This window comes from Pan paniscus, chromosome 23 (assembly GCF_029289425.2).
Source record: "Pan paniscus chromosome 23, NHGRI_mPanPan1-v2.0_pri, whole genome shotgun sequence".
NCBI lineage: Eukaryota > Metazoa > Chordata > Mammalia > Primates > Hominidae > Pan > Pan paniscus.
This window is the reverse complement of record NC_085927.1, coordinates 14,995,979-15,003,602: the sequence shown is the minus strand read 5'-3', so window position 1 is coordinate 15,003,602 and position 7,624 is coordinate 14,995,979.

Below are 7,624 nucleotides of genomic sequence, written 5' to 3'. Positions count from 1 at the left end.
ATGGAATGGAATGGAATGGAATGGAATGGAGTTAACCCAAATGGAATGGAACGGAATGGAATGGAACGGAATGGAATGGAATCAACCAAAATGGAATGGAATGGAATGGAATGGAATGGAATGGAATGGAATGGAATTGAATGGAATGGAATAGAATCACCCCGAAAGGAATAGAGTGGAATGGAATGGAACGGAATGGAATGGAATGGAATGACTTGGAATCAACTCGAACGGAATGGAATGGAATGGAATGGAATGGATTCAACCTGGATGGAATAGAATGGAATGGAATGGCATGGAATGGAGTGGAATGGAATGGAATGGATTCAACCCGAATGGAATGGAATGGAATGGAACGGAATGGAGTGGAATGGAATCAACCCGAATGGAATGGAATGGAATGCAATAGAATGGAATGGAATGGCATGGAATGGAATGGAATGGAATGAACCCGAATGGAATGGAATGGAATGGAACGGAATGCAATGGAATGGAGTCAACCCGAAAGGAATGGAACGGAATGGAAAGGAATGGAATGGAATGGAATGGAATGGAATGCAATCAATCCGAATGGAATGGAATGGCATGGAATGGATTGGAACGGAATCAACCCGAATGGAATGGATTGGAATGGAATGGATGTAACACGAATGGAATGCAATGGAATGGAATCGAATCAACCCGAATGGAATGGAATGGAATGGAATGGAATGGAATGGAATGGAGTCAACCCGAAAGGAATGGAACGGAATGGAATGGAATGGAATGGAATCAATCCGTATGGAATGGAATGGAATGGAATGGAATCAACGAGAAAGGAATCGAATGAAATGGAATGAAGTGGAATGGAATGGAATGGAATGGAATCTACCCGAATGAAATGGAATGGAATGGAATGGAATCAAAACGAATGGAATGGAATGGAATGGAAAGGAATGGAATGGAATCAAGCCGAATGGAATGGAATGGAATGGAAACATCCCGAATGGAATGGAATGGAATCAAGTTGAATGGAATGGAATGGAATGCAGTGGAATGGAATGGAATCAACCCGAATGGAGTGGAATGCAATGGACTGGAATAGAATGGAATGGAATGGAATGGAATGGAACGGAATGGAATTAACACGAAAGGAATGGAATGCAATGGAAGGGAATGGAATGGAACACAATCGAACCGAAAAGAATGGAATGGAATGGAATGGAATGGAATGGAATGGAATGGAATGGAATCAACCCGAATGGAATGGAATGCAATGGCATGGAATGGAATGGATTGGAATGGAATGGAATGCAATGGAATCTACACGAATGGAATGGAATGGAATGGAATGGGATGGAATGGACTGGATTGGAATCAACCCGAATGGAATGGAATGGAATGGAATGGAATCAACACGAATGGAATGGAATGGAATGGAGTGGAATGGAATCAACACGAATGGAATGGAATGGAATGGAATGGAATCAACCCGAATCTATTGGAATGGAAAGGAATGGAATGGAATGGAATCGAATGGAATGGAATCAATCCGAATGGATTGGAATGGAATGGAAAGGAATGGAATGGAATGGAATGGAATGGAATGCAATCAACCCGAATGGAAAGGAATGGAATGGAATGGAATCAACACGAATGGAATGGAATGGAATGCAATGGAATGGAATGGAATGGATGTAACACGAATGGAATGGAATGGAATGGAATGGAATCAACACGAATGGAATGGAATGGAATGGAACGGAATGCAATGGAATGGAGTCAAACCGAAAGGAATGGAACGGAATGGAATGGAATGGATTGGAATCAATCCGAATGGAATGGAATGGCATGGAATGGAATGGAATGGAATGGAATCAACCCGAATGGAATGGAATGGAATGGAATGGAATTGAATCAACCCGAATGGAATATAATGGAATCAACTCGAGTGGAATTGAATTTAATGGAATGGAAATAACCCGAATGGAACGGAATGGAATGGAGTGGAATCAACGAGAATTGAATCGAATGGAATGGAATGGAGTGGAATGGAATTGAATGGAATGGAATCAACCCGAATGGAGTGGAATGCAATGGAATGGAATGGAATGGAATGGAACGGAATGGAATGGAATCAACACGAAAGGAATGGAATGCAATGGAATGGAATGGAATGGAATATAATCGACCCGAAAGGAATGGAATGGAATGCAATGGAATGGAATGGAATGGAATCAACCCGAATGGAATGCAATGGAATGGAATGGAATCAAGACGAATGGAATCGAATGGAATGGGATGCAATGGAATGGAATCAACCCGAATGGAATGGAAAGGAATGTAATCAACCCGAATGGAATGGAAGGGAGGGGAATGGAAGGGAATGGAATCAACCCGAATTGAAGGGAAAGGAATGGAATGTAATGGAAAGGAATGGAATCAACACGAATGGAATGGAACGGAATGGAATGCAATGGAATGGAGTGGATTCAACCCGAATGGAATGGAATGGAATGCAATGGAATGGAATGGAATGGAATGGAATGGAATGGAATGGAATAAACCGGAATGAAATGTAATGGAATGGAATGGAATGGAATGGAATGGAATGGAATGGAATCAACTCGAATGGCATGGAATGGAATGGAATGGAACCATATGCATGGAATGGAATGGAATCAACCCGAACGGAATGGAATGAAATGCAATGGAATGGAAAGGAATCAACCCGAATGGAGTGGAATGCAATGGTATGGAATGGAATGGAATGGAATGGAACTGAACGGAATGGAATCAACACGAAAGGAATGGAATGCAATGGAATGGAATGGAATGGAACAGAATCGACCCGAAAAGAAAGGAATGGAATTGAATGGAATGGAATGGAAAGGAATTGAATGGAATGGAATCAACCCGAATGGAATGGAATGGAATGGAATGGAATGGAATCAACACGAATGCAATAGAATGGAATGGAATGGGATGGAATGGAATTGGATGGAATGGAATCCAGCCGAATGGAATGGAATGGAATGGAATCAATTCATATGTATTGGAATGGAATGGAATGGAATGGAATCAACCGGAATGGAATAGAATGGAATGGAATGACATGGAATGCAATGGAATCAACCCAAATGGAATGGAATGGAATGGAATCAACACGAATGGAATTTAATGGAAAGGAATGGAATGGAATCAATCCGAATGGAATGGAATGGAATGGAAAGGAGTGGAATGGAATGGAATGTAATGGAAAGGAATGGAATGGAAACAACCCGAATGGAAAGGAATGGAATGGGATGGAATCAACCCGAATGGAATGGAATGTAATGGAATGGAATGGATGTAACACGAATGGAATGGAATGGAATGGAATGGAATGGAATCAATCCGAATGGAATGGAATGGAATGGAATGGAATGGAATCAACCCAAATGGAATGGAATGGAATGGAATGGAATTGAAGCAACACGAATGGAATGGAATGGAATGGAATGGAATGAATGGAATGGAATGGAATCAACCCGAATGGAATGGAATGGAATGGAACGGAATGGACAGGAATGGAATCAACCCGAATGGAATGGAATGGAATGGAATGGAAAGATATGGAATGGAATCAACCTGAATGGAATGGAATGGAATGGAATGGAATGGAATCAAAGCGAATGGAATTGAATGAAATGGAATCAACCCGAATGGAATGGAATGGAAAGGAATGGAATGGAATGGAATGGAATGGAATCAATCCGAATGGAATCGAAAGGAATGGAATGGAATGGAATGGAATGGAGTCAACCCGAATGGAAAGGAATGGAATGGAATGGAATCAACCCGAATGGAATGGAAAGGAATGGAATGGAATGGAATGGAATGGATGTAACACGAACGGAATGGAATGGAATGGAATGGAATGGAGTCAACCCGAAAGCAATGGAACGGAATGGAATGGAATGGAATGGAATGGAATGGAATCAATCCGAATGGAATGGAATGGAATGGAATGGAATGGAATGGAATGGAACGGAATGGATTCAACCCCAATGTAATGGAATGGAATGGAATGGAATGGAATCATCCCGAATGGAATATAATGGAATCAACCCGAGTGGAATTGAATGGAATGGAATGGAAATAACCTGAATGGAATGGAATGGAATGGAATGGAATCAACGAGAATGGAATCGAATGGAATGGAATGTAGTGAAATGGAATTGAATGGAATGGAATCAAGCCGAATGTAATGGAATGAAATGGAATCATCCCGAATGGAATGGAATGGAATCAGATGGAATGTAATGGAATGTAATGGAATAAAACCGAATGGAATGGAATGGAATAGAATGGAATGGAATCAACGCGAATGGAATGGAATGGAATGCAATTGAATGGAATGGAATCAACCAAAAAGGAATGGAATGGAATGGAATGGAATCAACCCGAATGGAATGGAATGGAATAGAATGAAATGGAATAGACTGGAATAGAATCACCCCGAAAGGAATGGAATGGAATGGAATGGAATGGAGTGGAATGGAATGAACCCGAATGGAATGGAATGGCATGGAATGGAATTGAATGGAATGGAATGGAATGGAAACAACCCGATTGGAATGGAATGGAATGGAATGGATTGGAATGGAATGGATTTAACCCAAATGGAATGGAATGGAATGGAATGGAATGGAATGGAATGGAAAGGAATGGAATGGAGTCAACCTGAAATGAATGGAATGGAATGGAATGGAATGGAATGGAATCAAACAGAATGGAATGGAATGGAATGGAATGGAATGGAATGGAATGGAATCAACCCGATTGGAATGGAATGGAATGGAATGGAATGGAATGGAATGGCATGCAATGCAATGGAGTTAACCGAAAAGGAATGGAATGGAATGGAGTGGAATGGAATGGAAAAGAATCACCCCGAAAGGAATGGAGTGGAATGGAATGGAACGGAATGGAATGGAAGAGAATGATTTGGAATCAACCCGAATGGAATGGAATGGAATGGAATGGAATGGAATGGATGTAACACGAATGGAATGGAATGGAATGGAATGGAATCAACCCGAATGGAATGGAATGGAATGGAAAGGAATGGAATGGAATGGAATCAACACGAAAGGAATGGAATACAATGGAATGGAATGGAATGGAAGAGAATCGACCCGAAAAGAATGGAATGGAATTGAGTGGCATAGAATGGAATTGAATGGAATGGAATCAACCCGAATGGAATGGAAAGGAATGGAATCAACACGAATGGAATAGAATGGAATGGAATGGGATGGAATGGAATTGAATGGAATGGAATCCAGCCGAATGGAATGGAATGGAATGGAATGGAATAAAGCCGAATGGAATGGAATGGAATGGGATGGAATGGAATGGAATCAACCCAAATGCAATGGAATGGAATGGAATCAACCCGAATGGAATATAATGTAATCAACCCGAGTGGAATTGAATGGAATGGAATTGAAAGAACCCGAATGGAATGGAATGGATTGGAATGGAATCAACGAGAATGGAATCGAATGGAATGGAATGGAGTGGAATGGAACTGAATGGAAAGGAATCAACCCGAATGGAATGGTATGGAATGGAATGGAATCAAAACGAATGGAATGGAATGGAATGGAATCAAAACGAATGGAATGGAATGGAATAGAAGGGAATGAAATCAAGCTGAATGGAATAGAATGGAATGGAATCATCCCGAATGGAATGGAATGGAATGAAATGGAATGGAATGGAATGGAATAGAATGGAATGGAATAAAACAGAATGGAATGGAATGGAATGGAATGCAATCAACCCGAATGGCATAGAATGGAATGGAATCATCCCGAATGGAATGGAATGGAATGAAATGGAATGGAATGGAATAGAATGGAATGGAATAAAACAGAATGGAATGGAATGGAATGGAATGCAATCAACCCGAATGGAATGCAATGGAATGAAATTGAATGGAATGGAATCAACCCGAATGGAAAGGAATGGAATGGAATGGAATGGAATGGAATGGAATCAAGTCATATGTAATGGAATGGAATGGAATGGAATGGAATGGAAGCAACACGAATGGAATGTACTGGAATGGAATGGAATGGAATGGAATCAACCCGAATGGAATGGAATGGAATGGAATGGAATGGAATGGACTGGAATGCAATCAACCCGAATGGAATGGAATGGAATGGAATGGAATGGAATGGAATGGAATGGAATCAAAACGAATTGAATGGAATGGAATGGAATCAACCCGAATGGAATGGAAGGGAAAGGACTGGAATGGAATGGAATGGAATGGAATCAATCTGAATGGAATGGAAAGGAATGGATTGGAATGGAGTCAACCCGAACGGAAAGGAATGGAATGGAATGGAATCAACCCGAATGGAATGGAACGGTATGGAATGGAATGGAGTCAACCCAAGAGGAATGGAACGGAATGGAATGGAATGGAATGGAACGGAATGGAATCATTCCGAATGGAATGGAATGGAATGGAATGGAATGGAATCAACGGGAATATAATGGAATGGAATGGAATGGAATGGTATTGAATGGAATGGAGTGGAATGGAATCAACACGAATGGAATGGAATGGAATGGAATCAACCTGAATGAAATGGAATGGAAAGGAATGAAATGGAATGGAATGGAATGGAATCAATCCGAATGGAATGCAATGGAATGGAAAGGAATGGAATGGAATGGAATGAAATGGAATGGAATGGAATGGAATTAACACAAATGGAAAGGAATGGAATGGAATGGAATCAACCCGAATGGAATGGAATGGAATGGATGTAACACGAATGGAATTGAATGGAATGGAATGGAATGGAATCAACCCGAATGGAATGGAATGGAATTGAACGGTATGGAATGGAATGGAGTCAACCCGAGAGGAATGGAACGGAATGGAATGGAATGGAATGGAATCATTCCGAATGGAATGGAATGGAATGGAATGGAATGGAATCGAATGGAAAGGAATGGAGTGGAATGGAATTGAATGGAATGGAATCAACCCGAATGGAATGGAATGGAATTAACGGAATGCAATGGAATGGAGTCAACCCGAAAGGAATGGAACGGAATGGAAAGGAATGGAATGGAATGGAATGGAATCAATCCGAATGGAATGGAATGGCATGGAATGGATTGGAACGGAATCAACCCGAATGGAATGGATTGGAATGGAATGGATGTAACACGAATGGAATGGAATGGAATGGAATGGAATCAACCCGAAGGGAATGGAATGGAATGGAATGGAATGGAATGGAATGGAATGGAGTCAACCCGAAAGGAATGGAACGGAATGGAATGGAATGGAATGGAATGGAATCAATCCGAATGGAATGGAATGGAATGGAATGGAATGGAATCAACCCGAATGGAATATAATGGAATCAACCCGAGTGGAATTGAATGGAATGGAATGGAATCAACGAGAAAGGAATCGAATGAAATGGAATGGAGTGGAATGGAATTGAATGGAATGGAATAAACCCGAATGAAATGGAATGGAATGGAATGGAATCAAAACGAATGGAATGGAAAGGAATGGAAAGGAATGGAACGGAATCAAGCCGAATGGAATGGAATGGAATGGAAT